This window comes from Bombus impatiens, unplaced genomic scaffold (genome assembly GCF_000188095.3).
Source record: "Bombus impatiens unplaced genomic scaffold, BIMP_2.2 scf_0406, whole genome shotgun sequence".
In the NCBI taxonomy this organism is placed as follows: Eukaryota; Metazoa; Arthropoda; class Insecta; order Hymenoptera; family Apidae; genus Bombus; species Bombus impatiens.
The window spans coordinates 931,167-954,060 of record NT_176825.1 but is presented as its reverse complement, the minus strand read 5'-3'; the positions used below and the strand labels follow the sequence as shown (position 1 = coordinate 954,060).

The 22,894-nt window shown below is 41.8% G+C and overlaps 1 protein-coding gene and 1 long non-coding RNA gene across 2 annotated transcripts in view; one reads left to right on the top strand and one right to left on the bottom strand.

Moving 5' to 3' along the window:
• The window catches only part of LOC100748410 (probable JmjC domain-containing histone demethylation protein 2C), a 242,142-nt gene that overhangs the window by 99,692 nt on the left and 119,556 nt on the right, over nt 1-22,894 (top strand).
• Nucleotides 18,132-22,093, bottom strand: LOC112212970. The gene is made up of 2 exons (XR_002946828.2): nt 21,096-22,093; nt 18,132-18,647 (listed from the first exon to the last, which is right to left on the bottom strand). It is a non-coding gene; the product is annotated as an uncharacterized LOC112212970 (long non-coding RNA).

Here is a 22,894-nt window from a genome sequence, read left to right as displayed (position 1 = left end):
AAAAAAAAAAAAAAAAAAAAACGGTAAAGATAGAGCACTGAAAAACGCTAAAGACTTTGCTTAGCACAAAAAAATTACTAAGAAGATCAAGAGAAATTGAATACAGTTTCAAGTTCAAGTCGTAAAGAATATAGTTTGGACATTTCAGTGAACGCTCAGAGGGTTAAAAATATTTACTTCGATTTCCATACCCTTTTTCCTATTTATATCGTGTCTCTATCTTCTTCTCCAATGGATATCTTCGATCGTTGCCGCTGGTTTTCTCCATTTCGAAAAACAAGTTGTCTGCGCAGATTTCGAAAGATCGGCACGGAGGCAGGTCTGAAACAGGTTTGAAGGCGACGTTGACGAAGCGCTGGCAAAACTCGTCCGTCCCTTCTATCGTTCAACTCCAGCGGGAGCCTTTTATTCCCTTAAGTACCTGCGAGGAGAAGAGGTCAGTGCACAGGAGAACCTGTTCTCCGTAACAGGTACCGAACGGATTTTTCTTTCTTCGTATGGGATGATCGATCATACCATCCAGCGGCTAGTTTGATTTTAAATAGAAGCGGAAGGTGTTGCAGTGAAAATATGTTGTTGGATTTAAACGATGTGCATGCGACTGAATCGTTTAAATAATAGAAGATTGCCTTTTTTTTTTTTATCGAATATTTTTCTTTATGATTCGACACATTCACCGCGAATCCAATTTTACCGTGAACTAACAAATGATTTGTATACGATCGTTCGATATTTTCATTCGATGGTAGTGTTAAATGTCTCTTTTCAATTTCGTCTTTTTTTTTTTTTTTTTATTAGCGTTTTCCATTCACACGCTGTTGTATTTATTATATCGAAATTCGCATTATTTAACAACGCGTACTTTCGAACGACACAATGAAAATGATACGTAGAAGCCGATTAAAAAACGCTTCGTCGGGAAACGAAGAAACGCGTGTGCGTGATATTAGAAAGAAAAATTCGTAATTTACGAGATGAACGTTCGTAATTTCCTATAACGCAATGGTATTATACAATTTCAATGAAAACTTCCTTACGAGCCGAATATTTAATTTCCGTGTTCCGACCGAATAATTTCTCTGCCGCGTGTAATTCGCCTGTCGTTAACTATTCTCCAGGTTAATTAAACCGTATAACGTAACATAATTCGAACACACCGGATAAAAGCGTGTGAGGAAAGAATGAAATCTGTCGTTAAAAATGGTGGCAGCTGTGGTGGAAAAGAATGGGTATAAAACGAAGACCGAGCGAAGCAATTTCGATAATTGTATTCAACTACCGTGTTTGGCTCGGGGATCCTTTCTTCGGTTCTTGTTCCGTTACAAAGAAAGCGGTACCGTGCACGAGCGTTCAGCCTCGATGAAAGAAGAAGCGTTCACAATGCAGCCGGAAACAGGTTTCGGGATTCTTAAATGGTTGGCACCTTGCCAAGCTTCGTAATACGTCTGCGACTAATGTTTCTCGTTCCTTGTCTCGCTTTTCCTCCCTTTCGTTTCTTTTAACGGCCGGGGCTATCTGCCGGTCTGTTAATTCTCCTCGTCATGACATCAGCAGGCCCCCTCGTAAACAGCTCGTTTTTATCGCTTGGCCCGATGAGGCCTGATGAGTTGACGACCTTGATGGTGTCACGAGCGGCTCATCTCTCTTTAAGACGCGGCTTCGGTCTATACATTCACACTCCAAATACACACGCTTGGATCACACGGTCGCTGGATCCGCGAATCTCGTATGGTTGTTTTCACTCGCCGTTATTTCGCCGTTATAGCGGCGAAAATGGTAACCAGTTGATATCTCGAAGCTTGCAGCGTACTTATGCGTTTCACATTCGCATACAGGATACCACAGTCGAAATTCATTCGCAATTCGGAGTACGCATGAATACACCAAATAGTTTCTATCGTAAACTTTATGGCTTGATAAACGAGTCTTAACCCTTTCGCTTTGGCAGTCCAGTCCGCCGAAATACCGTCACCGAACGGAAACATGCGCCAGAAATACGCACAGTGTGCGTGGTTGCTGTATATACGTTTTCTTAAGTCTTAAATAACGATAATTCTTGTAAGAACCTTTTTACTGTCAATGGATTTAATAGATTTTTTAGCATGAAACAGTATACGATCGTTTGGATGTTTGAAATGTATTACGTGAAACGTTTTGATGTTGTATCAACGAGTAACTTTAAGAACTGATTAATCCTATGTGTCAATAAAATCAACAGAAAGTGTTCTGCCGATAACGAAATATTATTGACTACAGATAGCACTTGTATATGCATCATTTGGATTTGCACTTAGGATTCGTCGCGGGTGCTGTCTATAAGCGACGCTCGAAGCGAAAGGATTAAATGATATTTTTCCATGCACAACATTTTTCATCGTTTTATCGTTTCGGTACGTTTAAAATTGGTCCTATAACGCGTTGTCTGCCACGCGTGTTTTCACCGAAATCTCCGTCAAGCCACGCGTGCTACTTATCTATAATAAGTATTAACTTATTATAAATAATTAGCCATGTTACTGCGCCACGTCAGAAAAATTACTGAAAATTCTCAACGCGAGAATTAATTGTAATTTTAATAAATATTAAAAAAAAAAGGCCACGCGTGCCAGAGTACCAAGCGTTCTCTGCTACGTACTCCCATCGATATTTTAGTAATGCGAGTAAATAATTTTTTTAATAAACCATATTACTTTTATAACAATTCAATAGTTTTATTATTTCCTCTGGAATATCTTTTCAAGTACCTACGACGATCCTTCGCAAGTCGTCAAATAAGCGTCACCCGAATACGGGTGACGCGGCCCTACCGGAAACTTTGCTGTCACACGAATACGATTGTCGTGGCAGTCAACGTGATAAATAGTCCCTACATATTTTCTGATTCTACGTAAACGTTCAACTCCGCTGCCAAAGATATCGAAAGAACGAATGTTTGGTCAATTAGTTGATGAAGTCACAGTCAATTATACAGGGTGGTTGGTAACTGGTGGTACAAGCGAAAAGGGGGTGACTCTACGCGAAAAAAGAAGTCGAAAATGTAAAATAAAAATTTTTCGTTTGAGGCTTTGTTTTCGAGAAAATCGACTTTGAATTTTCGCTGGGTACGTCTCGTTATAACGGATCTCACTGTAGATCGTTGTCTCGATGGAAAAATTAAAAAAAAATTTTTATTCTATATTTTCCACCTCTTTTTTCGCGTAGAATCACCCCTTTCCGCTTGTATCACCAGTTACCAACCATCCTGTATATCAAGGTGCGAGTTATAAACAGCGGAGGAAATCACAAAGACGTATGTCATAAGATATTGCACGTAGCAGACATTCGTCTGCTTAATGACGTCAAGTGGAAGTAATCGGAAGGAGGCGTTTTTTTTTCAGAAGAGACGAAGCCACGACGGCTTGTTACAAAACTCCACTGATTATCCAGGGAATTTCCGTGCTTTTTCCGCTCGGTATGCACACCGAGGAGGGATATAGTTGGCTGTAAGGAAGAGGGGGAAGCCGTTTGACTTGCAAATCGCTTCGCGTTCCCTCCTCCCGTTTCTCCACGCTCGCCTGTTTTCCTCTTTCACCCACGTTCCTCTACGCGGAATGCAATTACCCTAATTGCCAGCACTCGAAGCAGCGCGTTGCGTTAGGGGTGGTCGTTATCGGCCACCACGAATTACATCGTTAAGCAGCGAGCGCAAGCACGCGAACGCTCACGAGATCAAAACTTCTTCTCTTTCTCACCGCCTTTATGAAATCTCGCGTCGAAAACGAGACCTCCTCGCCTCGCCACCATCAATATGCAGCACGTCGCGTCCTTCCTTGCATATTCAGTCGCGCGTTAATTTCAATTTATGGATTTGCTGTTGGCTGATACGTTTATACGCATGCGGTGTGCACTACGCGCGGGTTAATGTCGCTGCCGACTATGGCATTCAAGGATACGTTATGTGATATATATACAGGCTGTTCCAACACGGAACGTTGCAGTGCATAGCTCAGAATGTTTCTTCGATAGATACAAGAGATTAGGATCTTGTTTTTGTTTGTGCTCGGATAGGCTGATCTTGAAAAAGGAATTGTCTTTTTGAAAAGATCGATCCATTCTGCGTTGTCTGTAAATAGCTCGAATAACGCTGGCTTGTAAGATAAAATCAAATCTATTAGGTCGTCTGAAAAGTTCCTTTCGTTTTATAAGGAAATGATGCGCAAGATTTTCCGTTTTATATTATTTTATCTTACCTATAACACTAATAAATTATACCTATCTATAATAAGTATAACTTATTGTAAATAAACAGCCATGTCACTGCGCCACGCCAGAAAAATTACTGAAAATTCTCAACGCGAGAATTGATTGTAATTTCAACAAATAAAATAAAAAAAAAAAAATATTATTTTATCGAATTACGTATGATCCATTTTGTTTTATCAAGATAAAAATCACAACGTTCGACGGATTAGGTTTCACGTTTGTGTAAAGATGCGTCGTTGTAACAGACGTGTCTGTTAAAGAAAGACACATTCCGGACAATTTAATACTTTTCTATGTGTTATAATGTACGTAATATATGTGTAACAAGAAGAAAAATTTACGTTAGAAGCCAATATAATATTATTTATGCGAAGAAGAAAAGATAGAGCTTCCTACGAATTCTTCGAGTCGGTGTTTAAAGCTGCTTGGTAAGCGATCAGTCTCCGGTTCCTACCTAGCAGCTTCGTGCGATTTCTCGCCTTTTTTTTCTATTGCCTCGATTCCGGCGATTCAAGTCGGTGAAGTGGCGTCGGACGGCTCGTCAAAGAACGAAAAAGGCGAAGGTCGAAACGCGGGGAGAGAAACCGGTTTTTAAATAGGCACCGTAATTGTTTCCACTGCTCGAACCAGAGGGATAAAGCAGGATTTCTGGTCGATGTGTAACAGGCCTGGCCATTAAAGCTATGCAGAAGGAGCCTCGGTGCCGTTGTTCTTCTCTTCTCCATTTTTAGAGTGCTCGTGCAATTCGGCCCGAGGCAAAGGCTCGTTCAATCGATGGGCTCTCATCGAACCATTCGCCGAGATGTCTGTTTTGCTCTCGAGAAATGCTAGCGACTTATTCGAACCTACTAATTTCGCTGCTTCGAGTTTTCTACGATTACGAGTTAGAAACGTTGCCTGTTTCTTAGGGATGAACATGTTAAATCTCGGCTTGCAGTGCCCGAGGTGGTCGTGAAATGTTTTCCAGAGATCGCCGCAGTTATTTTTAGTTGAAGATTTTTTAACTCGAACTAAACGCAATAAAGTTAAAGTGTAAAAATAAAGTTAGAATCGCAGTTAAAAATATCTGCTTCTAGTGCGTTTTTCTTGCTTCTGCCACATAGAAAGAGACGATAAAAGGAAATCGTAATTTAAAAAGGTTACGCGGATCATCGTAAAGCGTATTTTTCTTCAGTTTCAAACTTTTCTTGGTATTTTCTTTTTATCGACAGCTATTGATATCGAAGTAACGCAAACAGTTCGGCGAAAAATATTCTTCGTCGAAGGCTCGACTGCGAAACCAGGTCTTGGCGCGTTATTTTCCTGCCTCCCGTTTATTATGCCACCTTTCGCGCGAACAAACGTACCGGCACGTCGAGAGTCTAACGAGGGAAAAAGAGAAACGAAATTCTCGATTCAAGGCGTCTCGACGCCCGCGTTTCTACTTGTCCACGGAAACAAAAGTTTGTTGTTGTTCCGCAAATAGCCTGCCAGTGCACGTATACTCGTATAGCCAGACGCATCTGAAGTGCATTTCAAAACAACGGTTGCTCTATCCCCTTTGTTATTCGATGCGAGCCATCCTACTGAAAACTCAGAGAAGCTAAACTTTCCACCTAAGAACATTCTCCCACGATCGACGATCGATTTCATGGAAATCTTGATGTCCCAGAATCCAATGAAATTTTATACCGAAAGTTCACGAATCGCGTGTCGTGCGATTATGCTCTTCCGTATGATAACATTTTTAAATTACGGAAAAGATGCGTATCAACCTGTAATCTATGACTCGTCGATTTACCGATATCGTTAGCTGGAAAGCGATATATCGTGCAGAAAAGTCCTACAATAACGTAAAACGTTGAGTCACGCATGATCTTTATGGCTGTCGCTGGGTTGTCGTCGCATTAGTGATTGTTGGTTGAAGAATCCAAAGGGAAAGATGTTCGGAGACACGTTCTGGTCGTGTCTGGTACACACGTGCGAGAAACACAATCCCGAACAGCTCGACCCGACTCAAATGTCCTTCCTCGTAGAAAGGGAGCGAGGGCAACAATCTTGAATATCCCCTGCGAAGTCACCGGAACGTGGAGTGCATTAAAATGCAAAAGGAACGTGGAGGGTGCTTAGGAAGCACATGCTCTTAATATCTTTTCACTAACCATTCTTAGTGTCCGCTTATTCGCTTCTTATTAATATTATATATTGGCCTGTATGGAGAATCGATAAAGGAATTTTAATTTATCACCATATTAGTCGATATCTAAATATATATACATGCTATGTTGTATAATTGCAAGGGGTTAGAATTATTAATAACGATAACTCTATAAAAAAAGTTTTATTGGATTTTTCGACGTTGACGCGTTGGTGGTGGTCGGGGATGTATAATATCCTTTACATTCTTCGTCAGATCTCAATATCTCAGACATTCGACATTATATACACGTGTATATAAGCTTACGATCACCACAGGGTGTCTGATATTGGATGATCGTGTTTTAATAAATTTCAGAATTTCATTATCCGCCTGTGATTAACGTTCAAATTCTTCGAAAATAAATAGCTGAAAAGCTGATTTATCGCAAACAGATGATATAAATAGTCATAGAGTGCAAGGCAAATTTGAGGAAATAAATTTCTTAATATCAACGCTCTTCAATTTATAGAGTTTAATTTACGAGCAACTGATACAAATAATTAAATAAATGAAGTTATATTAGTCTTAGGGAAGAAAATATGAAGGAATAAAAATAAGAGAGAAAATTTGAAATGACAGGTGGTAGTGTAATTCGTTAATTTCCCCGGTGTATAGAGACAGACAGAATGGTGTTGGACAAATTTAGAGCGCCGCGACGATTCGAACCGATACTCGAAATAATCTACTTGGAAATGTCCTGACAGCTTTCAAGCACACAGCTCATCGAGAATCATCGGATCGATACGTCGATCCTCGTCGCGAGAAATAGATAATTAATCGCCGATCGCCTCCGTTTTAGTCTCGTTCTCGTCATCCGACTGTCATTGACCAACGTTTCAACGTCGATTCGGAATCCCTTTGTTCCACGTGTCATCGCTAATTCCCCTGGAAATAGATTTGTCACACGATCAAGAAACTTTCATATCACCATCGCAGTTTCAAATCCAATGCGCGAATGCGCCGTGAAAAATTCTCATCGCTTCAGAATTTTGTCGAAAGATACGAACACCGTTAAAGAAAGAAGGCTCTGGTGCAGGCGAAACAACAACACAAATTACAGACAGCGCAATTGGCCCTCCATTGGCAAATTGAGTCGTTTACACGCTCCATTTCGCTCGTGGATTTCTTCAAATTTATTATTATTTTTCCTAAAACGAACCTTCTGAGCGTTCGACCTAAAAACTTATCGCAAAATATAGCAGAGATTTCATCAAGTATCGCCAAAGTTTCATCACATTTTGCGAACGTAGAATAACGCAATAAAGGAATTAGGCGTTGACATAAACAACTCGGTTTGATCGCGTAAGATGCCAAAGTATGCTTGCCCATAGAAGATTACGAAATACCACTTCGACCACTTATACACTAAATTCGAAGATACCCAATCCTCACATCCACGTTCCTCGTGCCATTTTTTCCGTCTCTATACGATAACAGAAATCCTCTTTGGAAAATTGCGTTTTTCCTGCGTTATGATAAAATACGTGACGTTACTACTTGTCGTTTAAACGCATCGCAAACGACGAACACGAGTTTCTATCCAAACTCGATCGCGCTATGTCGCAGTCGTATAACCGACCTGTAAATCGACCGATCGAATCCCGCTCACGTAACGCTCTCATAGAGACATTCGGCCGTGCCTGCATTATATGTATTTACGATCGATCGGAACACGCGGCTCGGTTATTTTTCTCCTCATTCCCCTCTCTCCTTGACTCCTTGTCGTATCCCCCTCTGTGGATACCAACTACTATCCAGATCGCGGGCACGGATATCTGACTAAAGTCACGCGATCGTAATGCGGTGCCATTAACCCAGAATTCCTGGGCCACGAGGACGTAGGAAGAACGCCATCTCGTTCCCTCTACCGGCTCTTTCCACTTTCTGCTTCTTTTTTTCCTCCTCTGTCCTTCTCTCGCTCGTTTCTCTGGTTGCTTGGTCCACTGCGCGCGGGGCCCTATTTCGCCGTGGATGGAATTTCAAGACGAAACGGGTGTTAACCTTGAGTAGGTATGCTGACTCCACTGACCGAGGAGGGTTTAGAGTTACCTCTCGACTCTGTCGTTCGACGGGGACGTCGCTGGTCGACGATTATTCCGAGCTAGAGCTCCCTGAGGATGTATCCTGATCGTTACCATATTTCTTGCTCTGGTCGTTCCTTTGCAAAGCTGGAAAGAATAGCGCCATTAGACGATACAATACTTGTTTCGTGCTTCACATACCACGCTGGTTTTATGCAGAATTTGCAAAATACAGAAAAGTGATCTCGCGAAAGTTATTTTTGAAACTGACTTGGTATTTTACCGCTATTTGCGTCATCGTTCTAACAACAGATTTACGCGAATTTGAGAATATGCGATTATGAGTATCGAATATTAATTGCGTTATCTGTATAACGAAACTGAAAAACGTGGAGTTGGCTATTCTGTTTTTTTGCAGACTCGATTGCAATTGGAGCTTTCTTTGTACACTTGACACTTTGACACATAATGGAAACGGTTAAACGACGACGATAATGTCACGCTATACTTTGAACGCTGATACGGTAACCCGTGCTATTTTTTAGAAGCCTCGGTTCATCCGTTATCTTGCTCCATCGAGGATAGAACCTCGTTTCTTACGTTCCCCTTCTCTCTGTTTTGACTCGGTTACCCTTTACGCTCTCAGTCCCTGACACGACAAACCTAATCCCCTCCGACCCACCGCTCTGCGAAGATTAGATCTCGTGCTCGCGCAACCCTGAAGAGCGTAACGCAATGGCGGCTATAAAAACGAGAAATCTCAAGGAAACCTCTAATGAAATTTTGCTTCGAATCGCTTAATTGCCCGATATTTATTTTCGCTAGCGAATACAACGAGTGTATTTCTTATCAGATTTTTCTCCAAGAAATCGCTATTATTATTTATCGTATATCTTTGTATTGGATTTTTCCTTTCACTTAAGAAAATGTCGTGGGTTCGACGCGTACTTTGCTAATAAACCGTTTTCCATTAGAACTACGTATATACCAGATCTTTCTACACGAGAGCTCGCTTCGACCCACCATTGGCGTTTGCCATATATCTGTAAGTTTCGACGAAATCGTTGTAAAAGCAGCGCTCGGTCTTTCAGTGTCCAATTTCGTTGCAATTGCACGACGAACGAACACTTTTCTCTGCGAGGTGTACGTGAGAACATTTTCTGGTCGGCGATGAAAATAACAGGAGAGGGAGCAAGGTCGATTCGGGCCACGGTCGTTAAAGCTCTTTCTCCTTCGCTGTGGTTGTCGAGAAGGGACAAGGGAGAGGAAACGGAGCGAGCAGCGTGTCGGTCTCTCCCCTAGGATCTCCGGATCTGGTCGGTGCCAGTTTCGCAGCGCACTCGCAGAATCACGATCGATCGGATCGTGGGCGGTCTCTGAATCCGGTCGAGGGAGAGAAACAAGCTACAACCAGATTCGCCGAAAACGGGTCTGTTGCCTGCGGCAGCCGTAAAAAAACCGGCTCTACGCGCGGCTGAAACACGAGGACGCTTCTCGCGAACGCTATGCACCGAATCCGTGTACCTGCCGGCAGAATAAAAGCAAAATGAACACATCCGTGATGTCCGGTCACGAAGTCCGAGGGGGAAAAAATTCACTCTGGTCCGTGTACCGTACCAGCCATTACAAGTCGTTAACGCGAACGATGGAGATGCTGTGTCGAGGATTTCTGCGCTTTTTTTTTTTTTCTTTTCTTTGTTTCTTTCCCCTTGCCTCGTTGCGGCGAGAGTACGGAACGTTTCACGAAAACCAGGTTAATTCCTCGGTTGCGTAACGCGAGCGAGTAATAACCAGTGAAACGTTTTATCGCCGTTGCTTTCTTCGCCATCCTTTGCCACTTTCCGAGGAACTCGTTCGGGGAGATAAATCGAGTTTCCCATGAAAATCGAAACGTGCCAACATTTTACGAATTTTTACGAGATATCTTGTTGTAGACATAGCACACGAGCAACAAATTAACATTTATAACTCCAAATATCCCCGTAACGTCGCAAAAATGCATCGCTGTAAATGCACTAGGATTTCTCTGCCTAATCGCGATAAGAAATTAAGAAGGAGTTAGGTAATTGTGAAAAATTTCTAAATGCGAAAGAAATCTATCTATTGATCTATCTGTGCGAAGTATTATATAATCGAACTATAATCGTCTTCTGAATGTCTGCTAGCAATGCAATGAAAACTATGTTTAGCTGCGTAGATCGATGATACACGATCGTATTTAATATTTGACGCGTTAAAGGCCGCAATCTCACGCGGTGTACGTACCTGTGTCTCTGATGATAACAAACGCGCGACTGACCCACATAAAGCAGCTGCGGTACTGAAACCGCGATATCGCGTTTAATAGAAGATCTCTCGTAGTTCGAACGTCTTGGTGCAAAGTTGAATCCGTAAAAAGCACGATAACGGATACCTCTTATCCGACCACCCGTGCCGTGCAAACCAGCGTATCTCATTCCAGCGTAGCTCGCAAAGCTTACGGTATCGATTTGGTGTTACAGGGTTACAGCGTTACGAGGCATCCAATACCGCATCGGATATCGCAAAACCAGCACGCAGTTCAATTAGGATAGCAATTACGGGACAGGCTGCTGCTAGTCCTGCAATTTCGTCACTGAATCATTCCTATTGGTTTCAGAGTATCGTTTAACAGGGGTCGGGACGAATTCACCGATCGGTCAGAATTGATCGGTGCTTCTGGTAATTGTTTTGCGATTTCGTTTAAAACGGGGAATTAGATGTTATAGAAACACTTGTTGCGATCGTATCGCTGGTTGGTATGCTCTTCTCTTAGTTTTCGCGCAGCCAGAAATAATTCTTCGATCGAGTAAACCAACATTCGTATCTAAGGTAAAATGTTGGCAAAGTCGGTGATAAGAGAAGAATAAATGTAAAAGGTTCGTAGATTAAGTAACGTGTCAGTGAATCGGCTTGCTTCGAAATACCGTTTAAATATGTAATGGAATTCTTCGATCGAAGCCATGAATTTTCGTTCAATTTCTCATAGCCTGAAGGATTACCGCCTGCATTATTATTGTTATCTTTCTCTTTGAATGGGATATAAATAGAGATAGAATAATCTTGCTCGCGTTCAAAGTGTCGATTAATCGCATTTCAAATTCTTTATTCTCATTCAACAGTTTCGATATGATTCAATCGAATCGACTGAATTTTATTCAGCAGATTTAATCGGTATTTTAATGCCGTGTATATCTTAACCAGACGCTGTAAGAAGACGTGGAAACACATAAATTTCCCATGAAATCGATTCGAACGGATATTTTCCATTTATTTCCCACTTGTTACCGCGTCGTGATTTCATACGAGAAAGGATTAATCATGCACGAAGAGGGGGAAAAAAGACGAAGAGATTCTGTCTGTGATCAATCTTCGGCGAGGCATTCGTTCGTGCGACCGTAGTTGCGCACAAATTCTTGCGCAGAAGCAAACAGAGACTCGTGGCACACTGGAATCCGGTTCGCCGCTTCCAGTTCTCCACGCGATTCTTCCCGTGCGCCTTCGTCTTTCCCTTTCTTTCCATCGGCGTCGCGTCCTGGTTCAGCGAAACACGCCGAAAAGACGCGACAGAAACGAGGATCGTTGACCTCCAGGAACGCCCGAACTTTACCTTAGAACTATTCTCATCGCGTTGCCCTATCTCGATCTATCGTCAGCCGAGGCGAGTGCTTCTCGCGGAACGGTTTCTCGTTAATCGCGTAGCGTATTGTAAATACGAATACTTTGGAATACTCGGGAACGTAAACTCACGACGTAGTGTATTCTAATCCCTGACGTAGAAATTCCACGGTGTTTGTTATCTAGCAAAATGTTGTTATATTATTTTCGATTCTCTCAGCGGTTCCACTTCGTTACAATGAAACGGTTCATGGATTGTTTGGACAACGCCGCTACTTCGGCATAACAGAAAGTTGGGAAGAGGAGATTCACACAAATGTAACGATGAAAGGCAGACGCGAAGCATAAACGAACCGATAAAATACCGCCTCGGAAACGGTTCAAGAATTCGCTTAAATATACGAATTTCAAGTGCTGGCTGTGTGCGCGGCGATGCAAAACGAGCTCAGTCGGAAATCTTCGGAAGTGATCGTAGTCGTGCGTTGATCTTCGGCAATCTTCGTGTGCACTCGCAGCTACGCGCGAACCTTCTGGAGTATCTCGAAAATCGGAATTGCCGTGTGATGTGTGATGTGTTGCTCGTTTCTTCCTTCTTAAAACTATTTTCCTTATCATTGATAGATTGAATGATAGATTGATAATTTGATGAATTTGGTGAATTAGATCGGATACGATCGAATACGGCCGGTGTGTTAGAGCAAATGCCGTGTGAATTTCCGTCGAACGTGCATCAACGCTGTCGAGATTGTGCTAAGTGGAAGCAACCGTATTTTGTGACGTGATGATTACTGCGACTAAAAGGGATTACCTTCGACTGAAAACCTAGGTCTGGATTCTTAGGTAATGTGCTGCACAAACTCTTACTGCCGTTCGATCCGATTAAAGTCAACGCGAAGCCTTTGAAAGAACGCCAGCGAGGAAACAAGTGACAAGTTCCTATTGGCGTTAAAAAATCCTCCGCCATGATTGTTTCCGATCATTAACGAATTTATATCCTTCGACATTATCTCGCGGAATTTACTATACGTATATTTGATCGTGTTTCTTCGTAAACGCGTATCGGGTTCTTTGTAGTTTTGTAAAAGTGTCTGCGTTTCGAAAGCATCAAAATGCTAATTTATTTTATACACAATGGCCTGTAAAAGTATTCGGGCGTCGAATACTTGTAGAAATTGTTTAAGAATGTATTATGTATCTTACATGAAATATATTAAAATTCCATTAGAACTATTAGTAAGTTTCAACTATCATGTTCGTATTGGTAAAGTTTGGAACGAATTTGAGGATATATATATAGAAACTACAAGATATTTAGCGCGAATAAATACGTATTTCGCAGAAATCACACGAATATTCAAATAACGTATATCAATCTCTTATCAGGCTTATGTTTGCAGTAAACGTGTTGTAAGTTTTATATGTACTTTCAGATTGGTTTTATCAATATAATCCTGGCACTGATATCTCGTTGCAGTATTAATGAAATTTTTTAATGTTTTATATAACACACGCAATATATACATATATATATAAAAGCAATTAAATCGAGTCACACTATCTCTAAAATTCGAGTAACCCGTTATTACACGGATGTTCTTACTTTCCATTGGGTCACGTCGTTTGGAGCAGGTGCTGTGTACACATTGCAGAGAGTAACGGTATACCTGTCTGGTGTTTTGTGGACTATCGCGATCCAAGTAATACGTCGACTCTAATCGCATTCGATCGACTTTCGATTGTTACCAAATTAACCTGCAGTGCTTTGAGCTCGAATTAAGATCACGTGCCCGGTGAAGCACGAAATAAAAACAGCCCAGGGACTCGAAGTAAAATCAACACACGCCTACACGTATACACACACACGCATAGTGTTCTCCTACACCCTAAGTTGAGCCGCGAGCAGAGGAACGGGAAGAGCAGCAGGTGGTGTTTGGAATTTAAACACGGCGAGGATAGCTGGCCCTTTAAGCGGCTCCGTTTAAATTCCAAAAATGGAATTCCAAATGTCGACGATAGGACGATCTTTATACCGCGGACGTTTAAAACGTCTACGATAAAAACGAGTTCACGTTGTGTACGGGTTGCCAGATTTATTTTAGTCTATAAATAAATAAATATTCGAAAAGCAAAAAATTGCAACAAAGTTGAAATATCGTAACTATATCGAGATTGAAATAATTGCTCTAATTCGCAGTAGACGCTCGTTCGTTAAGTCCATTACGCTTACAGCTCGATTCACGGGACAAGTTGCATCGAATCGCGAAAGCAATTATCCAGTATCCCGTAATTGGTCGATCAACGGTCGTTTTCTTATGAAGACATTAACTTCTCGAAGCTGGTTCGGCTTGGGATAGGCATTCGTATAAGTTTTTTTTCCTCCGGTCGAGAACTCGAAATCCTTCACGTCCCCGGGTCATACAGAGAAGAGTAGAGAAGAGAAGAGAAGGCGAGTGTTGCGCGCGAGTATTCGATCGTGCAGCGTCTCACACATTCGCGCGAGACGGAACGAGGACCCCCGGGGAACCCAGAAGCGGTCGTCCTTCGACGAAATAATTGCGGAACACGAGCCAGCTCGCGCTCTCTTGCCATTTAATGGCGGTATTCGCCGCGCGTACACCGTGCAGTCGTTATCCTCGATTTATGGCCAAGCCTGGCCTGAATCCTTATGCGGCGTTCAGTTAGGTACAGGTCCGCGGGAAAGGATAGCGGATGGTTTAAAGGAAGAGTCAGAGGAAGCCATAAGTCCGGTATATGGCCGTTACTCTCCATTTAGAGTGGCGCCTCCGCCGAGATCAATTTCGGCTCTCTACAGTCTCGTCTCTGAAGAGTTAAAAGCGTGCCGCTCAATTTCGTCCACCTTCTAATTGATTTGCTTTTTTCCCAACGAAGCTCGGTGATGATTACTTTCAGCGCCAATTTAGGCAGGAACAGCACCATTCTTTTGCTAATCGCGTTAATTACGAATTGCGAAATTTGTTTCTGTTTCTGTTTTATAGAGTATTGGTAGCCTATAGTTTGTTCATCATAAAAATATCATTTCTCGGTGTCTTTATTACGTGGTAATAACTCTATTTATCTAAACTCGTTGCAGAACGATCGCAATACGGTTAGATTCTTCTCGTTTGGACAAGTGGGTTCCATATTTCAGTTCACACAAGCGAACACTGAAAAACGTAGTTCGGCTAAATAGAATTCCAGTATACTTTTTAGTCACAAAGCTTATTTTTAGCGACGGAGCACAAGATAGATTCTACTCTCCCTCATGGCTGCATTTCTGAATCGTCGAGCTCCCGGACCGCGCAGACGTGCATCTTTTTTTCTCCCTTGGAATGTACGCGTTCGAATAAAAACAGCTGCCAAAGCTACAACGCCACTTCGTGGGAAAATTTATTTGTTTGCCTCGTCGCGTTCAAAGGGAGTATTTATTTCATAGAAACTGGGCCTTAAATCGTCGCGGCAATAATTCCTAGAAGCTCGCTCTGCAAAGGGAAATCTTAATATTTCTATAAAACGTTGCTTATCGTTAAACACGTACATAATTGCTTTTTGCCTGCGAGAATATGTTATCTTCAAAATGCTGGAATATCTTCTACGATTCGAAGGATTTTTCGAGCAACTCGTTCCGAAGTGTCCAGACGACCACGACTGCTGGTAACGCTGAAATATGGAAGTTGATCGAATTTCGTGTACTTCGATACGAATGTTTGTCGAGGCAAAACCTTGAACTCGAAAGTATGTTTTCAAGGACAGACGGCATACTTATTAGCCAGATACATCAGATATAAGCAGTATCTTGTTCTTGCTTATATGCTGCTTTGTGCAACCCGTCTCTATGGGAATGAACATCAGACCGTTTAAACGTTCCTTTTAGACGCGATGCTTGCGCAATGCTATCCGCGATGCAATCGGCTCCAGCCATATGAATATGTAATGCATGCGCTACGCTTCGCTCCGTTATTGGCACGTGTGCATCGCTATCGAATTGAAACGTACGTAAATCATGCTTACGATAACTCGACGCAGCTAAATTTTCCTCTCTAGTTAGTCTGAGTTTCACCGTTAAACGAAAGCTTGTCATTTGATCGGCTGATAGATAGAAATACATGGGAGAAGCGCGTGGGTTTATCCGCTAGCAGTTTTCCAGGAGAAAGTCGCGGTATAGCATCTTATTAACCGCTTGACGCTCACATTTATTTCCACTCAAACGGTAAATTGAAAGATAATCAATCTTTTCTTAGTGAAATTGCCGAGTAAATTGTTTCTTCCTCGTAGACACAAAAAAGAAAAAGAAAGAAAAAAATAATTCCGCATTAGTATAGAAATGTTACTAGCTTATTTCTGTCAAACTTTAATGCAACATTTGAAAACTGCGACAGGATCTGATTTTCAACTAAAGTTGTAGGAATTTCAAATTATTACGTACCGATATAACATAATGGAAAGTATGCGTGAGAAGTCTAAGCTGTAGATTTAATATCTCAAAGTATTATTATCGATACTAAAATTACTTACTTCAATAACTAACTAAATCGTTGATAAAACCATATCGATAGATGACTTTGCGAGATAGGTTCGAGCTTTAAAGGGATTAAACCCTGTGGAATTAATTTCTGCTGGGTTTTAAAGATTCGAGATCCCCGTCTGTATCGGGCAGGTAGGGTGCAAACTTGCGCAGGTATTCTGCAAACAAAAAGCTCTCGGAATGAGCAGGCCAGGTTTCACGGTCGATCCTCGAGAAAGCCGAGAGATAGGAGAAATAACAATGGCGAGCGAGTAAGTCCGTGGTGAATGTTTACCTTCCCTAATTAAATGAAACTTCATCCTCTTCCTTCCAACGTGCCTCCTTTCAAACGCGAACACCATGGAACGTACAGACGATGCTCTGGTCAAACCATTGACGCTGCGAAGGAGGAAGGGAGGCAGAGAGGATCGAAACGGATAAAAAAGTGTCGAGACGGAATATCGTGGCGGAGAGAGAAGCTGGATAATTTTTTGCGCCGGGAGAAAAAATTCGCGGGTAACCTTCCGCACTTTTTCTCTCCCACGAATATAAAAGCCTGCCGTTCGCCTTGCAGAAAAGCGTGACAGGTTGATTCATTTACCTGTGCACCGCGAAAAATGTTGAACCTTCTCGAGGAAAAGAACATGGTCTAGCTTAGATATCGGTTTTCCGGGACAAGTCACCGCAAACTTTACCCCGCTGTACCTGATAGTCGACAATGAGTCACAGCTGCCTTATCGTGCAGAAAGTAAACCAGCCTGATCCACACTTTTTGATATCCAGAACGCATACCGCCGCGGTATATTTTCCTACACGTCAGCTTCTAATTAAATTCCAACACGAAAATATAATGGCATCGTAGTCGACGATGACGTGAACACGCGATGCGTCGTTCTCGCGTATAGCGCCACTGAACGTGCAACGGGTATCGTGCCAGGCAAGTCGAATAAAATTACTGCTTATTAGCAATTGGGACATTCTCCGCGTTTTTACTATTCGTGGATCGTGATCGTGAGTTACGTGCGACGAGATGCATTAAGGAAACGAGGCAAATAGACGATTCTAGTCACGGTACGGCGCGATTCACGTTGCGAGCAGCGGGCTTTACGCGCGTATTCCAACAGATGCACCAGTACACATGTACCTACAGATTGTTTCACAAGAAGGATATAAGGCTTTGTAAAGGCTTGTAGCATAGCACTATGAGTGGATACAATATACAATGTTACAATATACAATGTTCGATCGTTTAATTACACATACGTATCTTATTTTCACGAGCCACCGCAAGTGCTCGAATGAATTATTTTTATAAGCAACATAAAAATCTGTTTTCACGTTTCACAATGTGTCTTTCTTGAAGACGCGAGTCTGTGATAGAGAAATTGCGAACCGACACGCCATCAGTGTGTCTTTCTTGAATATGTAAATTCGATCATCGATCGACACATCCTCCTTATCTTTCGTCAAATATTTGATTTAAGCGTTGTATCGCATCAGCTGAAAAATGTAGCGGCTGGCAAACGTAACATCGAAAAATCTGATTGTAGAGTCTACGTTTCTTAGATATCGTTCGCATCTCTCGTTAAGTATTATTCGTAAGCTCAGAAAATCTGAAACTCTTCTTTTGTAACACCTTGTATAAATAGTTGGCATACAGGCACGCAAGTACATAGGTACATAGGTGTATATAGGTATTTTCATGCGCAGCCAAAGCGTAACGCTCGTGTAGCGCCGTGATTAGACACGCCATGGACTTCGCAGAACCGGTTCTCCTTCTTGTCTGTCCTTTTTCTCTCTCTCTCTCTCTTTCTATCTTCCTCTCTTTTGTTTCTGCTGGTTGGCATCTCTTTCTCTCTGTTCGTCTCGATTATGGGTCGACGGAGGCGAGAAGATGGCAAGGGACAGCAGACTCGCAAAAAGACTGGCGTTTCGTTCGTTTCGCTGGCGCGACTTTCTCCTTGCGTAATCGAACTGCAGACTTTCTTCTTCCTCTCTGACCGAGCTTCTGGAAAATCGATTTACCAGCTAATCCAACAGTCGTCCTCGTTTTCTCACCTTCTACGCGCTGTTCACAAGCAGGAAGAGATCGATTAATCGACTTGGGAATATTTTTATTCAAACACCGGTGAATTATTAATGAATTGCATAATAATCCGTAGTTAACGTTGCCGTGGGTCGATTTTTTTGCTTGCCAGGGAAACGAAGCGTTTCTCGTTCGCGTAGGAATTAGAGCGATTACGAGGCCGCAAACAGATAAACGAGGATAGAGGCTTATGTAATAATTCGACATGCTTGTTTTTAATTTACAAGTCGATAGGCGAGTTCCGAGAAAGTTTACAGTTAGATACGAATACGTACAACTGTGCAAATACGCGAGTGGAGAAAGGGAAGATATCGAATAAATTCGTTTCCTCCTTCAATCAAAATATTAACTTATTGCGATAAGATAAAACATTCGTTCGATCTATATTAGCTTAGTCCATAGATAGTTCTATTTCTGCACTCATTTGCGTTGTGATCGGTAACGCGACATTAGCATCACGCGAGCGTTAACTACCAGTGCACGATATACATATTTATTTATTTATATATTCACCTTAATTATTCTTTCCATGTTTCTGCTTTTCAAATATTCCCAGTTATTAGATTCTCTAATGAAAACAACAAAGACACTATTTCATTGTTTTTTTGTCGTGAAAATGAATAAAAATATGAATGCGCGTAAAGATCCGTCGTTTAATCATCGGTATCGTGCTCTATAGAATTATCGCTATTTCTATCTTGCGAATCACGATGACGCACGATTATGCGTCCATACCGAATACATCAAATATGATAATTATCTGCAAGTTAACGATATTTTCAACTGACTGGTGATTATGCAAGGAACGCGGCAAGATATTCCGGTCCCATTTGTTGCGGTTATTTCCAGTTACTCAACGTGAGTTATATTCTGCGGAGCAGAATCTAGAAAAATGTTGAATTTTTTCTCTACAGTCGCGCTTGCTAATTTGACGAAAAATTTCCCTCGTAAGCGACGTTCGCGTCTCCTCTGTTTGACGTCGCATAAAGTTTCCACGTCGCCATGGCAGAAATTCATAATTTTCCTTAATTAATCAGCGTACCGGCATGACGACGGTTAGATTCCGCTTTGAGAAACGAACCTCGTCCTCGACGCTGGACATACATATTATACGTCTACCGACATCTTTGAACGAAGGATCCAGCTGGTTTATCGATCCATTGATACAAAGCGTTTCACTGCTGTTTAAACGCGTGAAATTTCACTTAGTCGATAGATCTCTTGTTTATTGCTCGATAACTTGATAAAATGTTATTAAATGTGGTATGTACATTGTACGTAAATAATATACTTACGACTAGATGCAAATTCGAGGTAATTCTCCGTAATTGCAGTTCGTGTTAAACGTTAAGTGCAGCTTTCTGTCTGGATGGACGAAAGTGTGTTATTAGTTACAACGCTGCATAAGCGATACGCGAGTCTCCGTGTATGCATTTTCAATAATATCGCAATAATAGGGGTAACGTACGGATGAACGGTGAATGTAATTGGCCGTGATGTAGCATGAGTTTGACGAGCGCGGTGCTTTTCTAATTTTATAGCGGATATTCTATCTCCGCGTGTATCGAATGAGAAAACGATTTTTCACTCAAATAGATTTCCTGTTTCTACGAACCCTTTCAGCTTCTTGTCGTTCGATCGTTCTCGAATTACACGTCTCTAATTTGCTGGAATAGTAAGTTTAATTAATTCTAAAAACGCACTGTCACGGTTACATAATTTTATTCGTGTATTTCATTCGTGTATGTTTATCGTTCGACTGGACCAAACGAAATGTCTAAAAAATATATTTAAATAAAAATTAAATCGATAAATAGTTAAAGCGCGTCCCAGCGTATCTTTCGCAACATTTAATGAATTAAATAAGTAGACGAGATAAGAAAGGATTGCGAAAGGCAGACGTAAAGAGAGATAGAGAATGGAGCAAGGCAGACAAGGTCAGCGACACAGAAATAGTGTCGTTAATAACGAAGAACCGGACAAAACGTCCTCATTAGCGTAATTAAGTCGACGATCGTGTAACAAGCTGCTCATTCTGCCAACGCGGATTATACATACAAGCTGCCAGATATCCATAGACGAAAGGTAGACGACGTACACTTCTATAAATGCATTGGTTTCTATCTCGTTGCCACATAATTTACAAATTTCTCAAACGTACATTAAAAATTCTTGAGAATTAGAAGTGTCTGATTAACGAGTGATTTAGAATATTCTGGCAATACTTCAATCCGAGTGCTCGACCGAATCTCCCTAAAACGAATATTTATATTCTTTAAAAAAAAAATCTTATCGAATAACACAGTAGACGCCTGACTAAATTATTCATATTTTTCAAAAGCCTAGAACAGTAAAAAAAAAAGAAAAAACAGTAAAGCACAAACATAGGTACAATTTGCCCACGAAAGATAGAAAAATATGCTTACGCACAGTTAAACCTCTACCTCTCCATCGATGATATTCGTTCAACTTCGAAGAAAAATCCTAAATCCATCAGAGCAAGGTCTATATAGAAAGAAAAGACTGTGCGGAACGCGCGCCAGTCAAAGGCTTAATCTTCTAGACTGCATTGTAGCAAATTCGCGTAGCCGTGCACGGTGTCGGAGCGAAGTGGATGCGCGTGTATGCGGAGTCACGGGCAGATCGGGTTGGAGCCGGGAGAGCGGGTTCAGTTTGTGACTACTTCGTGAATAATGCATGCCAGCCGCGAGCCCACGCCACCACGCTATATACGAAGATGCCAGACACGCTACTCGGAACCGGGCTTGTATCTATATGGCCACATAAAACCCAGGAGGGGCTTTATGTAGCCGAGCTATATACACGCACACACGTCCATTCGTTACACGTTGAACCGGCGAGCCCGCTCGACTATTTGTGTGTCGAGGCTCGTCGAACCGTGTACTCGGGAACGAGCGAGAGAAGCAGGTAAAGGGCGAAGGAGAGAGACATCGTGAATGCCGTGCCGCTGGGATTCACCGGCGATGCGTGTCCCTCCCGTGGGACACGTGCAGGAAACCCACCGGTGTGTGTCCACGTCCGCGTTCACCTCCACGTTGAACGCATCGTATGCGTTCTGTCTGTGTTTCGCTTTTACGCGAGATCGCAAAGGAAAACATAACCTGCTTCAGTCCGCGATCTCCCAAGCGAGCGTGTGCTAGTTTCTACGGCGGACAATAATCATACGGCTATTGAGATGCCTGTTTTTGTTTCTATCCATGCAACTGGAATAGTAGTCCGAGTCTCGGCCACGTGCCATCGTTTTATAGGAAATTTGTAGCAACGATGTTAATTCGATCTGAAGACTCGATGAAAGGGCGTGAGAAATGTGCCGCGTGTGCGATAATTTGATCCGTTAAGAGTCGAACGTTGCGTTAACGTTACGTTTCATTTGCGCTTTTACTAGGAACATTTCCATCGAAATTTAAATTCCGGCTATCGAAGCAACAAATGATGATGCAAGATATGCTCTCGCGTAATATTCCATTTATTTTGCTGAAACTTGGCAACGCTATTATCGTGGCAGCGCGTACATTATCGAGAGAAAAATTTGTTTTCCAAGGGTTCAAGTTTCGTATTCGTAGATAAAGTAACGTTGACTGGTTAACAACGGCGTTAAAACACGAGCCATTGCAGTTTCACGAGATTACCGGAAGTGGAACGTGTGAAGTATGAGCAGATTGTTTCGCAAAGTTGCGTGCTAGTTTCGCCGAGTAGACACAATTCTATACGATTCCGCGCAGTTTCCCTGTCGCGTCGTATCGAAACTTTGCTCGTGTCGCGCAAGTTTTCCGATTGCTCACATTCTCACCGCGAAATCCCTTAACTTTCGGTAGTTTCCTACGTCTCGTTGAAATTCGAATCGATCTGCTATACAATTTTTGTCAAGGATTTGTAGAAGATCTTTCTACTTATTGTCGGATTTTTCTTTGGCAAATTGAATCGTTTATATTCGCGCGTAATCTTTACTGTTCTAATCTCTCGGAATATCTGGAAAATTTCTGCGATGCTTATCGAATTTCTATTACGTTATGCATTCAATCTTTAAGTGAAACCTTTTGAAAAACACATAGGTGAGATATCACCTGTAGGAACTAAATCTAAATATACAAATGAAAAAAATACAAAATTGTTAACCACTATACTTCCAACAAAACTAAGAAGCAATAAATGCAATTTATCGTACGATTGCTTAAATTTATCCTGTTAAACCAAAAAAAAAAAAAAAA